Raw genomic sequence first — 23,987 nt, 5'->3', positions numbered from 1 at the left:
ATTTACAATATTATATTAGTTTCAGGTCTACAACATAGTGATTCAATATTTTTACAGCTTCATTTAAAGTTGTTATAGAATACTGACTACATTCCCTATGCTATATATTACATCCTCATATCTTATTTGTTTTATAGATAGTAGTTTGTATCTCTTAATCCCTTCCCCTATCTTGCCCCTCCCCCTACTTATTAAAGCCTTTTCCCTTCTCCATACAATAAATGCTGCTGATTAGTAATAGTGGACACAAACATTTCTTAACACCTTTATACATTTCAGGCTCCTGGAAAGCTAGGTTCTTCTATTTTCCAACTGTACATAGCCTCAGAAACTCTTAACATTTACTGTTGCTCTTAGGTGTTTTCAGTCTATATTCCATGGAAATGGGGCTGGTATTCAACAGGAACCCACCATAATGCTGGCTATACTGGTTGTTAAAATCATGACATACAATAGGTAGTCATTGGCCCAACCTCCCAACCCCTCACCTTGGACCTTCCCCAGAAATTTCCATCTCTTCATACTATCTAGCAACTGAAGAGTTAACGCCCTCTTCCTGGACCCTGCTCCTTCTCTGCAGTAGTGCCCCTTGCTCAACCTTCTTTAATTCATCTCTACAGTGGAACAAATTATATCTGCTCTGCCTTTGTCAGTTGGCTGAGGGAAGGATCATGGGAAAGGAAATGGCTGAAAACTTGCTTTACAAACTGAGAAATACAAACACCAGGGAATTTTACCAAGTGGAGGAGTTTCATTCTCAGCTTGGCAGGGGGCAACGAATGACCTCTGGGTCCATGCTAGTGCTCCTTAAAGAATGACTAAGAGGGGCTTCCCTGGTGGCGCAGTGGTTGAGAGTCCGCCTGCCGATGCAGGGGACACGGGTTTGTGCCCTGGTCCGGGAAGATCCCACATGCCGCGGAGCAGCTGGGCCCGTGAGCCATGACCACTGAGCCTGCGCGTCTGGAGCCTGTGCTCCGCAACGGGAGAGGCCACAACAGTGAGAGGCCCGCATACCACAAAAGAAAAGAAAAAATAAAGAATGACTAAGAGTCTGCAATTTTTTCACAAGTGGAATTAGGTGTTCGATGGTTTTGTGAAGTTACTAATGCTTTTATATTTTAAGTTCTTGTAGAGTGTATGATTTTTTTAAAATCTTAGTTCCTTTCTCTTCCCTTTTCTCCAAATTACACTCTCATTTTCACTCATTCAGAAGCGTAATCAGAGTGTGTGCCAGAAGGTTAACTGCATGTGGGTAGGAAACTGAAGGTTAAAAACCTATGCTGTTTGCTAATTGTTACTTTGAGCAACATGTAAAAATGAAAGGTCAGATTTAAAATTTATTTCAAATTTAGTTTTCATCTTCAGACTTACCACCCTAACATTTACTCATTTTAAAATGAATATTTTAGTTACCTTCTTTCCTACAGCATAGATCTTTATTTTGTTTATGAATATATTTTAGTTTTTAAATTATTTTCTTTGTTAACATTATTAACACCTTACCATTTTGCTTAAAGTTTCACATTTTTAAAACAAAGATTTTACTATTTTAAGGTTGAACATTTTCTTTTTGTGTTATCTTTTTTTCTTATTTAAACAGCTTAAAGAGATAAATTCACGTACCGTACCATTTACCCATTTAAAGTGTACATTTCAGCGGCTTTTAGTATATTCACAGAGTTGTGCAATCATCACTGAAAATCATTTTAGAACATTTTCATCATCCCCCAAAGAACCCTGTACCTTTTAACAATGACTCCCCATTTTCCCCAGCCTTGTCTCCTGCATCCCAGCCCAGCTCCAGACAACCACTAATCCACATTCTGTCTCTATAGAGTTCCCAATTCTGGACAGTTCATACAAACGGAACGATACACTATCTACTCTTTTGTGAATGTCTCCTTTCACTTGGCATAATGTTTTCAAGGTTCCTATGACAGCTTTTTGATAAGAGATCGTGTATTGTCCTTGGATAGCTCCTGTATTTCTTGTTTTTTGTATTTCATTATTCTATGTGTGTTTCTACATATTGTCTCACCAAATAGACCATAAACATTTAGGGACTGTTTTGACATCTGTGGCCAAGAACAGGACTACCTGGGAGACGCTTCTTCCATTCCTGGTTCTGGGGGAGCTCCTGGAGGGGTCTTTATACAGGCCTTTTCCCCTAGTGTTTAGTCTGGGGATGAATACCTGACTCAGCTGATCTTCCCTGGGATTTTAGAGCTGAGAATTGAGACATGGGGTCCCATGCTCTCTCTAGAGATGGGGATGGAGGAGGTCATGCCTGCTGCTATGTGGAAGAAGATGGTATATGGTAGAAGAGAATGAAACCCACACAAGGAGATAAGCCATTTGGGACACCTGGCAGCATTCACATTTCTGACTCCATTTATATCTGAGGCCCAGCTGCATCCCTGGCCCTCCTATGCTGTCTATGGTCACTATTATACGTTTTGACATATTCTGAGGCCATTATTTAGATATCGGAATGATTGCTGCATCTAAAGTGTCTTAGGAGAGTTCAAAAGTATGGTTCAGCTGTTTCTGGGGGCACTATTTTATTTTTATTTATTTATTTATTTATTTATTTATTTATTTATTTGGGGTACACGGGCCTCTCACTGTTGTGGCCTCTCCCGTTGCGGAGCACAGGCTCCAGACACGCAGGCTCAGCGGCCATGGCTCACGGGCCTAGCTGCTCCGCGGCATGTGGGATCTTCCCGGACCGGGGCACGAACCCATGTCCCCTGCATCGGCAGGCGGACTCTCAACCACTGCGCCACCAGGGAAGCCCAGGGGGCACTATTTTAAAGGATAATCATGAACTAGATTCACTGACATCAATATTTAGCATCCTAGATATTTTATATTAGTTGAAGATGTCTTCTATTAGCAAATTTAGGTTCTCAATTCACATTGATGATATATCACCAAATTTTGTGGGTATTTTTAAAAAATGTATTACCTAGCACATGCCTATATGGAACACACAGATTTTTTTCTTCCACATTTCACTGATTTGAATAAATAGATGTTCTTTCTTATTTGGACTTGCTTAGTATCATGAAATAAGTAATTGGAAATTGAAGATGGAGGAATCTCAGGCATGCAGAACCTTTTTTTACTTTAAGTATACATTTTAGTATTTTGTGCGTGCACCAAGTACTTCAAAAAACCCTAAGATGAGAGTTACTCTATTATTACTTTGTAACATTACATCTATTTGCTGTTTAAAGAAAAGGCTTGGGTCTTTACACTTTAAAATTTATGAAATTATAAATACTCTTGTTTACTCCTGTGCATATAAAAGACAAACTAAAAAAAGAAAAGAAAAAAATCCTGACCCCTTTTACTACTCTCTTTCTGCTTGGGTGTATGTCATAGGAAGGAAATCTTGGCATTTATAGTAATTCTGCATGTTTGGTGGAGATTCCTGGCCTTTTTTTTATGCAGCTTTGTTTTTTTCTCCCCAGTGTCCTATTTTACCACTATTTGCAGACAAACTTTAGCATCAATTCCTTTTACTAATTTATGAAATGGCTGCTTGGGCAAAGCTCTGAAGTACCAAGATAAGGAAAAGAAAAATATAAGTCTAAGAAATGAAGATGGGGAAGAGGAGAATACAGTGGGTCAAGATGAAGGGGTGGATCGTCAGAAAGACAAGTGATAACAAATACTGGTGAAGGTGTGGAGAAAAGGGAGCCCTTGTGCACTGTTGATGGAATTGTAACTTGGCACAGTCACTATGAGAATCAGTATGGAGGTTTCTCAAAAAATTAAAAAGAGATCTACCATATGATCCAGCCATTCCATTTCTGGGAATATATCCAAAGGAAATGAAAACACAACACGAGCTCAAAAAGCTATCGGCACCCCATGTTCATAGCAACATTATTTGTGATAGCCAAGACATGGAAACGACCTAAATGTCCATCAATGGACAAACGAATAAAGAAGTTGCAATACACACACACACACACACACAGAATGGAATATTATTTAGCCATAAAAACCCCAGGAAATCCTACCTACCATTTGTAACAACATGGATGGACCTTGAAGGAATTATGCCAAGTGAAATAAGCCAGACAGAAAGACACATAATATGTGATCTCACTTATCCGTGGAATCTTAAAAAAAAATTTAAACTCTTAGAAAAAGAAGTCAGACTTGTAGTTACCAGAGGCGAGGGGTGGTGGGAATTGGAGGAAGATGGTCTAAAGGTATACCCTTCCAGTTATAAGATAAATGAGTACTGTGGATGTAACGTACACATGACGACTATAGGTCACACTGCTGTGTGATCTACGGGAGAGTTGTTAGGAGAGTAGATCCTATGAGTTCTCATCACAAGGAGAAATTCTTTTTCCTTTTTCCTGTCTTTTCTTTTTACTGTATCTGTATGAGAAGATGATGTTAGTTGAACCCATTGTGGTAATCATTTCACAATATATGTAAATCAAACTGTGTGCTATACACCTTAGACTTATACAGTGATGTGTATCAATTATTTCTCAATAAAACGGGAAAAAAATCTTTCCTAAAAAACACAAAAACGAAGAGGGGGTGGGATCTGAGTCAGATTTCTGACAAGCCAGAGAGCACAATCCCTGGGGCAGGTGCAAGAGAGAGGTGGTGTGGGTCCCAGGAAGAAGATGTCCCAGATCTAGGAGGTGAGCTGTGGGCCCTGTCGTTGAGCACTGAGTCTACATCAGGGGTTGGGTCCAATCTTAGGAGTTTGCAGTCAACTGGAAGGTGCGGGGCTTCACAGATGTGTAAGGTTTCTCATCCAGGTAGAACATGGGGACCCAGGTGGATTCATTGTGCTGAGATAATACAGGAGGCTGGGAAAATTCAGTTTGTGAGCCTGCATAGGTCCTCTGAGCTGCACCTATCGCATGGGATGGGACTTCTCAACCCTTTACACTTGGAGCACCGCCCAGGGCTGGTGAAGGCAGAGCCGGCTGGGCTCTGAGCACCAAAAACTGCTTCGACCATAAAAATTCCTTTTATCTGGTTATTGTTCAAGTGTATGGGTTTTTTTTTTTTTGTAGATTTGAGAGAGAAAAGCATTCTGCTGCTACAAAATTAAAAAGGTAGAAATCTTCCCTAAGAAAATATTTCTTCAGCCCGACGTTACAAGGAGGCCAAAAGCTGCTTTGGCAGGAGCTGAGGTTGTCCTTGTGTCTGAGGATGGCTGGGCTTCCCCATCTTTCAAAGAAGTCACTTTGCTTCGCTGTCAGTGGTCACTGATGTAATGGAGAAGCCATGGAAGAGGTACAAGGAGGAAATGCTTCCTGGGAGGAGGAAGGTGAGGTTATAGGAAGTGGTATTAGGAGGATCCTTGGTAGGTAAATGTTCTTCAAGGAGAGGCCACAATGATGCCATTTGACCACTAACACAATAGCAGTGAGAGGCCAAATAACCAAGTTTGAGTCCTGCATATCATCTAACTGATGTTTGGGTCTGGGAGGGCATTATTTTATTTCACCTTGTGGTCGGTAGGGCTTGCCAAATGACTGACCTACAAAACTGAGTCAGCCCTGGAGACAGGGAAATGAATTTATTTTGACCTCAGCTGAAAAACCAGATCCAGTAGCTTGATCAAGCTTCATCAGTAGCTTGATTCAAGTTACATTTCCATTCTGTGTGCATGAACATATGGTCTCTGGGTGGGGAGGGAAGAGGTGCCTCTGTGGACCACACCCCCAGCCCTTTCCCTTTCATCTCTTGCATGGGGTCCTGCAGGACCAACAAGCTTGAATGGGGTGTCACCCAGAATGAAGAAACTTAGCACCAAAGTTAATTACACAATGAACTTTTGAAGACTGCAGACCCCTAACTGGGGAAGTCAGAAGACCACTTGTATAAGAGTTGCTTGAGTGTATTAAAAAAAAAAAAAAAAAAAAACAGGTTCCTAGGCCTCACCTAAAATCCACTGAATGAGAATTTCTGGGGCTGGGGCTCAGGAATACGCATTGACGCCAAGTCCCAGGATAACCCTTAGGCATTCTAACCTTTGAGAACTATTGGTTTAAAGCCTGGAATGGCTCAGCTATGAAGCTATAAATCTGGAGCAATGTGACTACACATTGCCCTCCATGGTGTTATTCTTGACTAAATGACAAAGACTCTACAAGTTGTATTGCAGGGAATTACCGTGTCTCAAAAATTGCTGTACTGGTGGTGCGGAATAATCTTAGGGTAAGACCAACCTGTGACTGCTTGCTGGCAGAAGGAGGGGAAATCTTGAGATGGGGAAGAAAGATTAGAAATTGAGGTGTACACATGAGGGGATCCCTTATGGAGATTTTAATTTTTAATTGCTTTTCCCTTTGGACGCTGGGGATAGTTGTGTTTGATGTCCAGGCTTAATTATTCCCTGGTTAACTCACACACTTCAGTGAAGTCTGTTACACACATACAGTGGACTTTACATAGCGTCATAGGGGAAGTTAGGGGCAGACTAGCAAAAGGAAGCGTGGCTTCCCTCGAACCACCCACTGCAGAGGCCAGCATGTATAGACAGCATTCATTACAGGCTGAAGGTTACAGAAGTCCAGGCAGGGGCAGTTGGTGGGGCCACGGCACGGTGGGGAGGAGAACGTAACAAGGACAACAGCCGTCAATTGCCACTGTCCCTACTCCTGTTTTTATTTTGTCTTTAACCAACTCCAAACAGAGTTTTATGTCTACTACCCCTAAAACTGCTCTTGCCGAGGTCTCCAGTGACATCTAATTGCCAAATTCATTGATAGATTCAAAGATCTCCTCTTTGACCTACCCATAGGCATTTGACACAGTTGACCATTTGCTTGCTGGAAACCTCTTACCTTGACTTCTAGCTCGGCATTCGATCTTGGTTTCCCTGCTGCCTCACTGGGGGCTCCTTTTAAATCTCTGTTACTCATTCTTTCTCAACATTGATGGGACCCGGGACCCAGTACTTGGATATTTTCTCTTCATTCCCTTTACTCAGCCCATGGATGGATGACTCCCTATATATTTATCTCCAGCTCCAACTTCTTCTCACCTGTAAGTCCAACTGTTAACTGGCCATCTCCACTGGGATGTGAAATGATGCTAACTTAACATGTCCAAGTCAAACTTGTCTTTCCCCTTGCTGCTGCTCGAAACCTGCTTCTTCTAGGCCTTTCCCATGTCTCTAACTGCTTGGGTCCAAAGACTTGGAGTTATCCCTTACTCTCTTTCCTCACAGTCCATACCCAGTCCAGTAAGAAACCCTGATGGCTCTACACCAGCAAACTATAGCCGAGATCTGTCTGCCTCTCACCATTACCACCCTGGCTCAAACCACTATTATCTCTCATCTGGATTTTTGCAATAGATCTAGACAAAATCTAACTTTCCCTGTGCTTCCAACTGTACCCTCTGTGCAGTAAAGGATTAACTCAGCAGGTCTGTGTTGTCCAAACCTTGTACATTTCAAAGAAAGTTTGGCCCTTGTCTGGCTCCTGGGAAATAACTTCTATGATTTTGGAATATCCAGCCCCAAAGAGGTTATTTCCCAGGAGACAGACAAGGGCCAAAATTGTTTATTGTAGCAAAATATACATAACATAAAATTTACCATTTAAATCATTTTTAAGTGTAAAATTCAATGGCATTGAGTACATTTACAATGTTATGCAACCATCACCACTATCCATCTCCAGACCTTTTTCATCTTCCCAAACTGAAACTCTGCACCTATTACACAACACCCCTTTCCCCTTCCCTTCAGCCCCTAGTAACTTCTATTTTCCTTTCTGTCTCTATGAATCTGCCTATTCTAGGTCGCTTATATAAGTGGAACCATACAATATTTGTCCTTTTGTGTCTGCCTTATTTAACTTAGCATAATGTTTTTAAGCTTCGTCTATGGTATAGCATTTATCAAAATTTTATTTCTTTATGGCTTAATTCCATTGTATGCATAGACTAGATTTTTTAAAGATCCATTTATCTACTCATGGACGTTTAGTTTGTTTTCACCATTTGGTTATTGTGAGTAATGCTGCTGTGAACATTGGTGTACAAGTATCTGAGTCCTTGTTTTCAATTCTTTTCATGTATACCTAGGAGCGGAATTGCTGGGTCATGTGGAAATTCTGTGTTTAACTTTTTGAAGAACTGCCCGACTATTTTCCACTGTGGCTGCAATATTTTACGTTCTCACCAGCAATGCACTAGGGTTATAATTCTCTACATCCTCACCATTGCTTGTTATTTTCAATATTTTTTTTTGATAATAGCCTTCTTAATGGGTGTGAAGTGGTATTTCATTGTGGGTCACGAAGTCTTTTACCTCATTACCTTGCACCTGAATTGACAAAGTAGTCTTTGGGTCTATACCTGCCCTCCCCATTTGCCTTCCTTACTGCATTTGACTATTGTTGTTTATGAATCTTTGTAAAACGCCTCTTGTAATAGATCGTCTTGGTATCTCCCTTCTCTCTGCACTATCATGTCAACACTCTCCTGCTTGGAACACAATTTTCTGTCTACCCAAAGTTCCTTCCCCACATAAGTATTCCTTAAATATTTTCTGAGGAAATGAATTCATGGACTTGTTAACAAAGACTCTTTCCCGAGGAGACTTAGAGTCTAGTATACACTTTTAAAAGGAATAAGAGTCATAAGAGAGACCCAGATAAAGGGGAATCAGAACAGAAGGGATTCATGGAGGAGAATGGGAATTTGAAGAATGAGTAGGACTTCAGGGGGAAGAGAGAAAGGAACTTTCAACAAAAGAGAACATAGTGTGTGTCTTTTTTGGCTGAATCCTAAGGTGTGCAAGAAAGGAACATGCTCTAGCTTTTAAAAAGGAGAGGCACCGGGTTCTGAAAGACTTGAATGCCATGGTTAGGAGTTTGGAATTCATTTAGTAATTAATCAGGACTTAAAGTTTTTAAGAGAGTCCTTGAATTGTGATTTTTTTTTAACTGGGGTATAGTTGTTTCACAATGTTGTGTTAGTTTCTACTGTACAGTGAAGTGGAGTTCCCTGTGCTATACAGCAGGTTCTTATTAGTTATCTTTTTTATTAGTTATCTATTCTATTTTATCTTATTAGTTATCTAGTTCTGAAGTAGCAAAGAGGTGTTTGAAGGATGATTTGGATTTTAGCAATTACTATTAAGCAATTTATAACCTTTGAGAATATAGTTTATATTCACTGGAGGAGGTAAGGAGGAATAACATATCAGAGAATTGAGCAGGGAATGGGAGGCTCCTCTTTCAAGACAATTAGCAATAAAGGACAGGGGGATAGTAGAAGAGCTGGAGAGAGAAGGGTTTTTTAAAAATGGGAAAACAAGAGTAGCAGCCCAGCCGACAGCCCTGGTCTCTGTAATGTGCACATGGGAGACTTAGCATTTTCTATGGTTTTGTTGTTGTTGTTCTTTTTTTTTGTTTTTTTAATGGCAGCTAAAGGTGTACAGATAATGTTAAATTAATGTTTTTATTTTTTTAAGGTGTATATTTTCAGTTCATTTAGAGCATGCAAATCTTTTTTTTTAACATCTTTATTGGAGTATAATTGCTTTACAGTGGTGTATTAGTTTCTGCTTTATAACAAAGTGAATCCGTTATACATATGTTCCCATATCTCTTCTCTCTTGCGTCTCCCTCCTTCCCACCCTCCCTATCCCACCCCTCTAGGTGGTCACAAAGCACCGAGCTGATCTCCCTGTGCTATGTGGCTGCTTCCCACTAGCTATCTATTTTACGTTTGGTAGTGTATATATGTCCATGCCACTCTCTCACTTTGTCACAGCTTACCCTTTCCCCCTCCCCATATCCTCAAGTCCATTCTCTAGTAGGTCTGTGTCTTTATTCCCGTCTTACCCCTATGTTCTTCATGACCGTTTTTTTTTCCTTAGATTCCATATATATGTGTTAGCATACGGTATTTGTCTTTCTCTTTCTGACTTACTTCACTCTGTATGACAGACTCTAGGTCCATCCACCTCACTACAAATAACTCAATTTCATTTCTTTTTATGGTTGAGTAATATTCCATTGTGTATATGTGCCACATCTTCTTTATCCATTCATGATGGACACTTAGGTTGCTGTCATGTCCTAGCTAGTGTAAATAGAGCTGCAATGAACATTTTGGTACATGACTCTTTTTGAATTATGGTTTTCTCAGGTAGTGGAATTGCTGGGTCATATGGTAGTTCTATTTGTAGTTTTTTAAGGAACCTCCATACTGTTTTCCATAGTGGCTGTATCAATTTACATTCCCACCAGCAGTGCAAGAGTGTTCCCTTTTCTCCACACCCTCTCCAGCATTTATTGTTTCTAGATTGTTTGATGATGGCCATTCTGACCGGTGTGAGATGATATCTCATTGTAGTTTTGATTTGCATTTCTCTGATGATTAACAATGTTGAACATTCTTTCATGTGTTTGTTGGCAATCTGTATATCTTCTTTGGAGAAATGTCTATTTAGGTCTTCTGCCCATTTTTGGATTGGGTTGTTTGTTTCTTTGATATTGAGCTGCATGAGCTGCTTGTAAATTTTGGAGATTAATCCTTTGTCAGTTGCTTCATTTGCAAATATTTTCTCCCATTCTGAGGGTGGTCTTTTTGTCTTGTTTATGGTTTCGTTTGCTGTGCAAAAGCTTTTAAGTTTCATTACGTCCCATTTGTTTATTTTTGTTTTTATTTCCATTTCTCTAGGAGGTGGGTCAAAAAGGATCTTGCTGTGATTTATGTCATAGAGTATTCTGCCTATGTTTTCCTCTAAGAGTTTGATAGTGTCTGGCCTTACATTTAGATCTTTAATCCATTTTGAGCTTATTTTTGTGTATGGTGTTAGGGAGTGTTCTAATCTCATACTTTTACATGTAGCTGTCCAGTTTTCCCAGCACCACTTATTGAAGAGGCTGTCTTTTCTCCACTGTATATTCTTGCCTCCTTTATCAAAGATAAGGTGACCATATGTGCGTGGGTTTATCTCTGCATTTTCTATCCTGTTCCATTGATCTATATTTCTGTTTTTGTGCCAGTACCATACTGTCTTGATTACTGTAGCTTTGTAGTATAGTCTGAAGTCAGGGAGCCTGATTCATCCATCTCCATTTTTCGTTCTCAAGATTTGATTAAAAATTTTAGCCTGCACCGTGCAGCATGCGGGACCTTAGTTCCCGACCAGGGATCGAACCCAAGCCTCCTGCAGTGGAAGCGCAGAGTCTTAACCGCTAGACCACCAGGGAAGTCCCAAATCTGGTATTTTTAATCAAATAAAACATTTATGAAATGGGTTTTCTCCTAATTCTGGATTCATCATGACTTTACAATACCAACTAATTCTGATATTTACAATATTTGCCCAAACTTAGAATTTTGCAAATACTGGGTTATTATCAGTGTTTTTAAAATAGACTTAGCATGCAAAATTTGAACTTTTTAACATTGGCACCTAAATTATACATGGAATATATGTTTGTAGTATTTCAAAATTCATATAACTTATTTGGAAGATATAACTTCTAGACTGAAACTTAATAGATTTTCCATTTTATCAACTGGAGTACTTTATCTTAGTTTGTTTTTCAGTGCACATTTCTAATTTTTTGTTCATTTAACCTGCCAATTGTTATTTTTCATGGTAAAGTAGATTTTAGTATTTGCTTTTTTTTTTTTTTTAAATTTTGGCACCTTTTCAAATTGGCACATTCTTAAAGTATTTTTCTTCCTTGATTAAAAGCTTGTGTGTGTTTAATCACATCAACTTTACCAAATGAAACTAAGCCATACTGTTCTTGAGCCAATTAAGAAAATTGCAGTTTTTAAATGTAACATTTTGGAGGGATGAACGCATGACATGACTTATTCGATCTAGACTGAAAGAAACTGCCTTAAGGAATTAATTGAGAGTTTTAGTACTGTCTGAAAGGCAAGAGGGAAGGCAAATTGGTAATAAGTTAAAAAAGAGGGAAAAAGAGCAGTTTTGTTTAAAGTAGAAAAGTCTGGTTGTTCTAGAATGTGAAGGAAGACAGTAAAAGCAAATTTGGGGTGCACAGTAAGAAGTAGAAAGTGAAGTTTATTTCCCTGCAAATAATAAGTTTGTAAAGAAGCAATGAAAATGTACTGAAAATTTGAAAGTATTTGATCAGTTTTGATGGATTTATTCATAAGATGGAGAAGATGCTGGTGAATACTGTAAAATATTACATGGGTGAAATGTAGAAAGAGTGAAATTACAGTATAATTTTTTTTTATTAAAATAACAGTGACATCATAGTCTTTAAAATGATCTTTTAAATGGGGGTGAAGTGGACCAAAAACCCCTGACCCTGGCTGATTTGTAATTAGTGATATACTCAAGTACATGTTGAATATTCATGTGAAATATATTTGGCCAGTGGAAATGAAAATTGGAAAAGACTGTAAATAGATCAACCCAAATGAATTCTCTGACTAAATGAATCATACAGTTAAACAAACAAAAAGCAGGTGCAGAAAGAAAAATGGAAAAACCTGATTTGGGGTGTTAGAATGGGGGGGGAGGAACAATGGGAAGGGGAGGGAAAGTAAGAATGAGGAAGTGGGGGGAGGGAGGATATATCCTGAGGCTCCTTCCTCAGAGAATGGCGAGATGAAAATGTGACTGAACCAAACTTGGGTCCCCTTTCCCAAGCACAGTAAAGCCAATCTACTGACCCCAGATTGTGGGTCGTGGTGAAGGAAAGTGCAGCCTTTATTGCAGGTGCCAAGCAAGGAGTCCAGGCAGCTAGTGCTGAAAAGGCCTGAAGTCCCTGAAGGCTTTCAGGGACAGGTGTTTGTTTGTTTGTTTGCCACATTGCCTGGCTTGTGAGATTTAGTTCCCTGACCAGGGATTGAACCCAGGCCCTCGGCAGCGAGAGTGTGGGCAGAGTCCTAACCACTGGACCACCAGGGAAGTCCCAGGGAGACGTTTTTAAAGACAGGGTGAGGGAGGGGGATTGTGGGGTGTGTGATCTGCTCCTGGACATTCTTCTGATTGGTTGGTGGCGAGGTAATTGGGAGTCAGCATCATCAACCTTCTGGTTCCAACACATCTGGGGTCTATGTGCTTGTGGTCAGCATGCAGTTAACTTCTTCCACCTGGTGGGGTTTCAGTATCTGCAAATCAGCTCAAAGGACTTGGCTCAGAATATTATCTATAGCCCTTGAGGAGGAACTAAACGTCCTTGACTTTGTTTAATGGCTAAACCATTATTATTTTGTCTTGCTTGGCTGTTTTCCTTTCTTTCTGTATATTCTCACGTCTCTGATTACATTTACTCCTTGGAACTTGGGGAAGGCCTAGGAAGCTGAAGTTTTCCTACAGTCAGGAGGCAGGTGGAGGACGTGGGGGGTAGGAGGTGGTCTGTTCTGGGAAGGCCCCCCAGGGTCCTGCTTGGTTATAGATATGATAGCTAGATAGATCCTGGGAGTCCTGGAGGAGAGAATTCAGGGAGTTCTGTTCGATGGCCTTGATCTTAGGGATGTAGGAAGAGGCAAGGCCATTGTCTTCCTGAGATGTGGGAGGAGGTTAGGCTCGTGGTTTGAGCAGGGGAAACAAGGTTCATATGAATGCAGTGGATGAGTGGCAGGGAACCAGGGGGAAGCAACGTGAATACACTTCAGGTGTTTCTTGAAAAGTGCTGGAGAAGCGGGGGGCAGGAGGTCAGTGGTGTGGGTAGAAGAGTACACATTGGAATCTTTCTTTACCTTTAGAAAGTGCAGGGCTCAGGTCGGGGGAGCCTATTTGGAGCCCTTCCCCGCCCCATACTCAGGTGTTGCCTCCGTCACCTCCAGGCACATGCACAGGTGAGGGTGGTCACACTGCCCCAGGCCGGGTGCACCATCAGCATGCTGGGCCCTGAGATCCACTTCATCCCATTAAAAGCACCTGCTTGAGACACAGCTCACACAGTTTTGGCTTTATATCCCCTCCCCTCTGAATTTCCTCTGTGATCTCAGAAACAAAGCATAGAAGAAAAAAGGAAAAGAAAAGAAGAAAGAAAAAGAAATCACCATCCACATAGTCCTTATCAGAAAATTTCAGAGTTATCACCACGCCTGCTCCAGGCAGACTTCTGTTATCTGGCTTAGAAGCAGGGCTGGGACTTGGCAGGGAGAGCACGCCAGGGGAAGCAGATCTAAGAGGGAAGGTGGCTTGTCTAACTCCAGTGCCCTTTCCTGATGAAGCGATGACTTCTATGAAGTCATTTTCTCACAAAGTCACTGTGTCCTTAGGCTGCGGTCCCATATTTTGTCTCCATTGCCTTCATCCTATTTCTCCTTTTTCTTAACCAATCAAAATTCTCCAGGCTCCGTGATGCAACGTTCACCTCAATTAAGAAGATAGTTATGCTGTTTGGTCCTTGGTTTGATTTCAGAAAATTAGGCAGACATTTATGGAGATGCTCCCGTGGGCAGGCACGGGGTCTAGGGCTGTGAGCAAGACAGGGCTGAGCAAGAAGACACAATGTAGGGAAAGAGGCCGAGCCTGGCGAATGTGGGGGCCCAGCAGGAGCGGGACAGCGGCGTGGGGACAGGGTCTGGGAGATTGCTTCCAACTGGGAGGGCTTGGGAATGAGTGAGTGGAGGTTGACTTTAGAACTCGGCCTGCAGGGTTTAAGGGACGAGGCAGATTTGGACCAGATTCTAGAGAGAAGGGGGTGGAATCTCCGTGGTGGAAGAAACCAGGTGAGCAGACGCGTGGGTTGGGGATGGGAAAGGGAGCAAGCCAGGAACAGCCTGGGTTGCAGTAAAAGCGGTGTGAGCAGGGGTACGTGTACCCTCGACTTGCTTGCTCTGCTCAGGAGTTTGGAATTTCTTCTGTGGGCAGTTGAAAGCCTTTGAAGGCTGCCTGTTCATTGCAAAAGCTTTCTCATTTATCTGTTTGCAATTCAATCTGTGTTTCCCAGTTTCATCTGTTAAGAAGGAAAATCTGGACCTTCTGGGCCGCTCTGAGGTCATTTTTGAATCCTGTGCTTTCCGCTTTCCCCTCTTTATCTACGTCCCGCTGCCTTGCTTGGCCCCTCGTGATTGCCTGTCAGCACTATCTACACACAGCAGTTTCGTGTGCTTTGCTGCTTTTGAGAGTCCAGGATCACATTTTGCCAATTTTCAGTTTTAATAAGTTTTCTTACGTTTTCAAGGCTGTCCTTAGGAACAAAAATATATACATGTAACGAGACACAGATGGCATCCTAAATGTTGTTACATTACAGCTGAGATGCAAACATTCAGAAACACAGCAAACGTCTCATTTCCTCAGACTTTTGGCCCTAAAACCACTTTATTTTTATATGTTTATTTATTTTAAAAAATTGAAGTATAGTTGATTTACAATATTGTGTTAATTACTGCTGTACAGCAAAGTGATTCAGTTATACATATATATGCACATTCTTTTCAAAATTTCTTTTCCATTATGGTTTATCATAGGATATTGAATATAGTTTTATGTGCTATACAGTAGGATCTTGTTGTTTATCCATTCTATATATGAAAGCTTACATCTGCTAACCCCAATCTCCCACTCCATCCCTCCTCCAGCCCCCTCCCCCTTGGCAATCACCAGTCTGTTCTCTATGCCTGTGATTCTATTTCTGTTTCATAGATAGGTTCATTTGTATCATATTTTAGATTCCACATGTGATCTCATATGGTATTTATCTTTCTGTTTCTGACTTACCACTTTAAATAAAAGTTGACAGGTAAGAAAATGAGAAGGAAGATCTTGATCCTTAGAATTTTTGCTTAGTAAGCTCATTGATGGAAGTTCTGGAGAATTCTTGTGGCACTTAGTAGGTGCTCAGTTAAACACTGTTAGTTCTGAGAGAAGATTTCATGGTTAGATGGAAGGCACCAGGAGGTTTCCCTCCCATGCTGGGATCCCTCATTTAGTCCCAGTATTTCACAGTTCAGTGCGTTGTTTTTCATGAAAAAGGGCAAGCCATCTAATTGATTAATCAAAGGGAATGGTTTGGTAAATATAGCACATCCCCTTGAGAACGCTTATGTCATTTTAAAAATGGTGATTACTAAAACAGTTATGAAATATTATAATGTAATATTAAGAGGAGAAAAGCAGAATGTAAAGTTGCATATTATGGGGGGTTTACACATTTTAAAAATGAGATGTGTCGGGCTTCCCTGGTTGCGCAGTGGTTGAGAGTCCGCCTGCCGATGCAGGGGACACGGGTTCGTGCCCCAGTCTGGGAAGATCCCACATGCCGCGGAGCGGCTGGGCCTGTGAGCCATGGCCGCTGAGCCTGTGCGTCCGGAGCCTGTGCTCCGCAACGGGAGAGGCCACAACAGTGAGAGGCCCGCGTACCGCAAAAAAAAAAAAAAAAAAAAAAATGAGATGTGTCTATTGCACAGACAGCCTCTTGGAGACAGAAAGCTGGATCCAATGACTGGTCAAAGGTGGTCCTCTGACCAGATGCAGGATTGCAGGCTAAATCTGAAACTAAGTGAGCAATAAACATACCTGAGTATAAATATCTTTTCAAAAGAGACCCATGTTAGGTAAACAGTGTCGTTTACCTGCATCCAGGTATCAAGTAAACTGAATTTGCTTGCTAGCTACTTCCTTCTCCATTTCTTTATCTTTCCAAATACTTTCCATTTGGGTTGTTTCCTCTAAAATTGGTGCAGATGATCTTTCCCGTCAAATTAATGTTGTTTACGTATCTCCTAAAAAATACAGATGCCCCTGGTTAGGTCCACTGCTGCCCATGGCCTAGAGCTTTCTCAGAATAGTGAATTATATGTCTGTGACTGATATTAATAGATGAACTCATCTACATTGGGACTTGTGGCTGCCTCTTTCCCCATGTCTGGGGATGGAAGGAACTGGCAGTAATGAGTGATCACCTGGCTTTCACAGATGCACAGAATCTGAAAGGTAACTTAGGTAGATGAGTGGGTGCTGGGTTTATGGTGGAGGACCCTAACATACTGTCATGAAGTCGCTTGCACATTGTGTGAAGATCTAGAAATCCCACTGTTTAAAAAAGAGAGAGAAGGAAGTGGCCACCAATTTCTGGGGCTTTGAGCATCCTGCATGAGGGGCATTACTGGATATTTTTACTTTCTTCAAAGAAAAGTAATTATTTCAGCGCTTTCTCTTCTCTGATGCTCAGCCCTTATTTTCTTCTCCCTCCTTATCACCCTCCGGCACTTTCCTGCCATCATAGTTGTGGACTGTGCTCTCTTGATGACGCCTCTAACCTAGAGCTCTTGGGGTGCAGCTACGGCTTGCTTGGCCGCCCTCGTTTACTGCGCTCACTCAGCAATGTCAGTTCAGGGCAAGCAGAACAACAAAGCAAACGCCCTCTCAACTCTCCTTTGCTCCTGCCCTGCCCTGGTGGAGTTGAAATCTCACCCTTTCCAGAGAGGTCCACCTGAGAAATTATTTAAAAATCTGCTTAAATAAGCTGATCTTTTTCCCGCCTGCTCCACCCATATACACCTCTCCTTATCTGAAGGGCACACCTCCGTGTGTGGGCGTCGACACACGTAACCTCTGAAATGTTGCTGTTAAATGGTGAAATGCATGCAGTTGAGACTTGGCTAACTATTTGCCTTCCTTCCTGACCCATCACCTCCTACTCTGGGACCCCAAGGGATCATGCAAGAAGGCAAACTGGATGGTTCTAGAGGTGATCTGGTACCATGTTCTAGATGAGGAAACTGATACCCACAGATCATAGATCTGCTCCAGATCACAGATCTATAATGCAAGTGACAGCTATGGGACGACACCCCAGATCACTTCCGTCCCAATACGGCAGCCTTTTCATTACATCGTTATGCTTACATGAGTTACTTCCTTAATCCCATGAACTTCTAAGATGCTCTGCAGGAAAAGCCACGTTTCCTTCATAGCTTGTCCAAATACCATCTTTTTCACAACGCTTTTATAGATGGACCCAGTCATAGGAGAACTCTGCATCCTCCAATCTCCCTTGGCATTTTTTAAACCATGTGAAGCATTTGTAGTCTACAGTACTGCCATCAATTAGGGTTAATTAGGTACATGTCTTACCCTCTGCACTGGACTACAGGAGCTACTTGAAGGCAGCAATTGTGTCTTTTTAGTTATTGTTTGTCTCATAATGCTGGCACAGTGTTTGATACTCAATAAAGGTATGCTGCCCAAAGGAAGGTGGGAATGAATGAATGAACAATGAACCCATTGGACTAACACCTTTGTTCCCTCTTGGATCGGGTGCTGTAAATCACAGTATGGTGAATCTCCAGGGACTGAGGGCTTTGTGAGTTATGGGGAAGTCTTTCTGTCTCTCTGGCTGAGCGGGCAGTGATAACATTAAAACTGCAAATTTGGAGTAGCTAGCAGTTAGTAAATCACTGTTTTCGGAAGTACATTCATATGGGCTCTTCATAAATAAATCAATGAAATTGCTGGCAGTCGCCGGTCAGGCAGGTCTGCCCCTCAACAGAGCAGGTTTCTCGTGTTCACCTGGCTAGGATGTTGACTGCTGCTGAAAACGGTTCCAGCATCAGTGTCCCTGAAGAGCTTGGGGCTTCTTGTCATCAGTTCCGCCTCTTGGAGAACCTTCCTCCCCAACTAGGAGAGGGCAGAAATAGCTCATTGTTTGGTCACGGTGGTGATGGCAATCTGGGGCAGCTGCCCCAACTTCAGGCCTTTCCTACACACGGCTGAACTTTTTATTTGACCTGGATTTCTTCCCTTGATAAGTTTTCTTATGGGGGATTCAGTGGCTTAGGGAGCTCGAAGACATGTCTCAGTAAAGGAACTGCAGGAAGTTCTCCTGATAAGAAAAACCCTGAATTCTTGTCCATCTCAAAGAATAAGTGAATTTTGGAAACAATTAATTGGCTCCATATACCCTCCTCCCCATTAAAATATTTTTGCTTCTTTATCTTAGTCCTAAAGGCCAGGATCTCTGGATGTACAAGGTAGCAATTAATTGAGCAGGAAGGCTGATTTAGATTCCTGCGCTAATAGGAGATGATGAGTGAAGATTTTCCGAGTTCCTTCTTTTTCCTTCACAATGTATTTTCCACAACAAATATTTATTGATTACCTAACATGTGTCAGGAGCCCTGACAGGCTTTGGGGACACAAACATGAAGTAGCTTTTGCTTTCAAGGATTTTATAGTTTGAGAGGGTTGCTGATATGTACATTTGATGGGGGTATGGAGGGAATAGCCCTGTGATGGAGACAGGGTAAAGGGCTCTGGGAAATGAGAGAGAAGCATGCTGGCTTGGGGAAAAGTCACTCAACTGGGGCTTAAGGAGTGAGTAGGGTTTCATCAGAAGAGGGGGAAGTTTATTCCAGACAGCAGGAGCAACATGGAGAAAGGACGTGATGGCGAATTTAGGGCATCAGGACCGGCACCCATTCACCTGCAGATCATTATCGATCAATCCATATAGCAGGTTCTGTGCTGCCCACTGTGTCAGTCAGGTACATATGGAGCTGTCTCAGGCAGAGTCTCTGTCTTCCAGAAGCTCAGCATTCAGATGGAGGGTGAAAATGCTATGGAGAGAGTTGAGGGATAAGGCTGGAAGTTGGGCTGATAGACCGTGAGAGGCTCTGGCTCTGGACTAAGGAGTGCAGACTTTCATTGGCAATGTCTCAGCTTATGATCTAAACCAAAAAAGTCCATTAATGAGGGACATATACGTGTTTCCTTTTTTTTTTTTTTTTGCTTTTGCAAACATTATTGTAATGAATAATTGTGTTCTTACATTATTTCATGTATGTGAGTGCCCACCTGTAGGATCAGGTCCTAAATCAGAATCACTGGATCAAAGAGTGTGTGCATTTGTAATTTTATCAATGTTCACAGTACATGAGATGCATTTCCATCCCTACTCATCACACACACACACACACACACACACACACACACACACACACACTTCACTCACTCACACTGTAATGAAGACAGTCTTTCATTTTATTCTCCAATAATTGTCACAGATGGCCAAGCTCCAGCTCTCTCTAAAGATACAAAGGCATGCGTTTGGAATGGATGAAATTCTGTCCTGGATAGATCCAAGAATACTCTCTGTGTTCTACCTCCATTCAGATTTCTGTCCCATGGGGACCTGGATGAAGCATTGTGGGAAGAAGTGGTTGGCCTTCAGGCTGTTAGACTCAAAGGTTAGGAGTGTCTCCATACACAACTGCTAGATGGGACTCTAAATAACTCACAGTGGGTGGATCATTGTTGAAGTCTTAAACTTTTGTGGATTTCTTTCCATATTTTCAGCTTATGCTACTTCTGGGGGAAATGATTGCTCTAAGTCTCATTGATCCTAAACTTTTAATCTTGGATTGTGCGGGCCTATTTAATCATCTACCACATCAATAATAGTTTATATATATTTGTCATTTTCATGGGATAATAAAAAGTTAGTAGCATATGATTACTTGGACATGTCACAGGAACTTCAAACTTAAATCTGTGTTTTTCAGGCCTCCTGCACCCACCCCCCGCCACACACATGCAAGTGGAAGACAAGGCAGAAAGCTGCGGTTTCCAGGCATAATGCCCATGCATACAAAATAAAAGATAACTGAAGTTTGGCCCAACTATCTCAGTTGTCATCTCCATCCTCCCCCTGACTACACAGGAATGAGCTCTGACAAGAGACTGCCCATGTTAAGGGTGAAAGTACTTGATAAAGGCTTATAAGGAAGACTCTTACAGCTTTTAACAAAAATATCAAGGGCAAGTTGTACAGTTAAGTGGCAGGAAACTGAATTTGGCAGTAGTTTGTAGCCTCTGTATTAAAAAGATACACATTATATATGGGATTTAAAAAAATCAATCAAGCAAGAAACTTGCCTTTATTAAGGATCTGCCCTGCTAAGGCTCTCTATTAGGCAGAATAGAAGGTAATAAATAAGTAAGAAAATAAGCAAATAAATAAGTGAATAGTCAGGGTCCAAGCTCTTTAAAAAATTAGGAAGGAGATGACAAGATAAGGCAAACATACATGACCAGTTTAATGACCACTTGAGAGTTAATGGTATGAAGTTACCATTATATGAAACTCTCTTCAGTGCCAAGCAATTGGGCCTGAATGACTTCTACAGCTCTGAACTAATAGGAGAGCTCCCAGCTTGGAAGAGCTCATCACAGCTCAAGGAAAGTTTGTTAGAGAGCTAGGGTATACCTTGCCCCTACTTCCTATTCATCGACCTCCCATTCATTCATGTTCTTGTTGAACATTTCCTATATGCTTTGCATGCACATTTTGCATTGGTTCTCTCCTTAGCGGCCTTCAGGATACCCGCCTCCTTTTTCCACACCTTGGGACTCCACTCAGGACAGCCCCACCTTCTATCTATCCAGGGCTTCATGGCTTGTCACTTCTCATTCATCCCAGCAACCCAATCCTGTGCTCTCAGTCCCCTTTGCTAGAGGATCAGTAAACTCCTTCAGGTCCTCAAAAAGTTATGGAGTTACCATATGGCCCAGCAATCCCACTCACAGGTGTATACCCAAAACAACCGAAAACAAGAACTCAAACAGATACCTGTACATGAATATTCATAGCTGCACTATTTACAGTAGCTAACAGAAAGAAACAATCCAGATATTCACCATGGATGCATGGTTAAACAAATTGTGGTATATGTATATGATGGAATGTTATTCAGCCATAAAAAGGAATGAAATTCTGATACCTGCTATAACATAGATGAACTTTGAAATATTATGCTAAATGAAAGAAGCCAGACACCAAAGGTCACATATTATATGATTCCATTTATATGAAATATTCAGAATAGGTAAATCTGTAGAGACAGAAAGCAAATTGGTGGATGCCACCATTTGCGGGGAGTGGTAAATGGACATAACTTCTTAACAAGCTTTGGGTTTTATTTTGAAGAGATAAAAATATTTTGGAACTAGTTAGAGGTGGTGGTTGCAGAACATTGTGGGTATACTAAATGCCACTGAATTGTCCACTTTAAAAGGTCAATTTTATGTTATATGAACTTTATTTCAATTTAATATTCAAAAAACAAAGCAAAACAAATGCCTTGTTCAGGAAACATGCTGTAGGTTAAGTGCTCTTCCTCCTGATATAATTGCTTTCGGGAGGAGTGGGTCACTGAAGAAACAAAATATTAATTCAGAAGGGTGAGTTTCAGGGTGTAGTTTAAGCAAATGAAAGTAATTCCTCAGATTAGTACAGAACTTTATAGTTTACAAAAGTACCTTATGTCAAACACCTTATACACCTTTTAGAAAATTTCCCTCATACCTCCTCATCACCCCACGTTCTCACTTTCTGTCACCTGGAATAATGTCACCCCACCTCTGTGTTTGAATCTGATCCATTCACTGAGGCCCACATCAAATGCCGTTTGTGAACCTCACTTGGAAATACAAGCACATTCTCGTTGCTCAGAGTACCTTAGCTGCCCTTTCTGATGTGCTTAAAAGGCCCTTTGGGGGCTTCTCTCATGGTGCAGTGGTTAAGAATCCGCCTGCCAATGCAGGGGACACGGGTTCAAGCCCTGGTCTGGGAAGATCCCACATGCCGTGGAGTAACTAAGCCCATGCGCCACAACTACTGAGCCTGTGCTCTAGAGCCTATGAGCCACAATAATGAGCCCGTGTGCCACAACTACTGAAGCCTGTGCGCCTAGAGCCTGTGCTCCACAACAAAAGAAGCCACTGCAATGAGAAGCCCCCGCATCGCTCTGAAGAATAGCCCCCGCTCGCCACAACTAGAGAAAGCCCACGCACAGCAACGAAGACCCAGTGCAGCCAAAAATAAATAAATAAAATTAATTAATGAAAAGAAAATAAGGGGAGAGATCCCCTTCCCTTTAAAAAAAAAAAAAGGCCCTTTGGGAAGCAGGTGGGTAATGAAAAGAAGGCTTAGCCCCAGACAGACAATGTGGTACGAGAGGGATTTTCTCAGTCCTTGGGGTCTGACTCTTCTCCTTAGGGTTTAAGACAGTCCCTGGTTATAAGCCAAGATCACTGATGCTGTCTTGGGCAGAGACGACACATATGCTCAGTAGGTAACTGATGTTTAGATGCTTTTTGTGAACCACATAATATTGAACAATGCTGGCTTTATTTATAATTTCAAGGTGTGATTTGAAGTTATACTTTGAAGGGAGAGAGTTAGAAATCAAGTGATTAGTCAGAAATGGGTAGGTCAGGGGGAACTTATTAAGCAGTTGGCTGGTGGAGCCTCCTGAGGGCAGGGACTCCCTGGTATAGTCACCACATCTGGTGCCTTCCATGGCACTTGGCATATAGTAGACCATTTAAACCTGTTGACTTAGATGTTAGTGGCATGAAAACAGACACATAGATCAATGGAACAGAATAGAGAGCCCAGAAATAAATGCACGTACTCGTGGTCAATTAATCTACAACAAAGTAGGCAAGAATATACAATGGATGAAAGATGGTCTCTTTAATAAGTGGTGCTGGAAAATCTGGACAGCTACATGTAAAAGAATGAAATTAGAATATTTTCTAACACCATATACAAAAATAAACTCAAAATGGATTAAAGACCTTCCTAAATGTAGGACCAGAAACCATAAAACTCCTAGAAGAAAACATAGGCAGAATACTCTTTGATGTAAGTCATAGCAATATTTTTTTTTGAATTTTTCTCCTAAAGCAAAGGAAACAAAAGCAAAAATAAACAAATGGGGCCTAATTAAACTTAAAAGCTTTTGTATAACAAAGGAAAGCATCCACAAAACGAAAAGAAAACCTACGGAATGGGAGAAAATATTTGCAAATGATATGACCAGTAAAAGGTTAATATCCAAAATATATGAACAGCTCATACAACTCAACATCAAAAAACACAAACCAATTAAAAAGTGGACAGAAGACCTTAGTAGACATTTTTCCAAGGAAGATATACAGATGGGTAACATGCACATGAAAAGATGCTCAACATCTCTAATCATCAAAACCATAATGAGATATCCCCTCACACCTG

Source organism: Orcinus orca, chromosome 15 (genome assembly GCF_937001465.1).
Source record: "Orcinus orca chromosome 15, mOrcOrc1.1, whole genome shotgun sequence".
In the NCBI taxonomy this organism is placed as follows: domain Eukaryota; kingdom Metazoa; phylum Chordata; class Mammalia; order Artiodactyla; family Delphinidae; genus Orcinus; species Orcinus orca.
The sequence above is the reverse complement of the archived record's forward strand: the minus strand, read 5'-3'. Positions refer to the sequence as shown.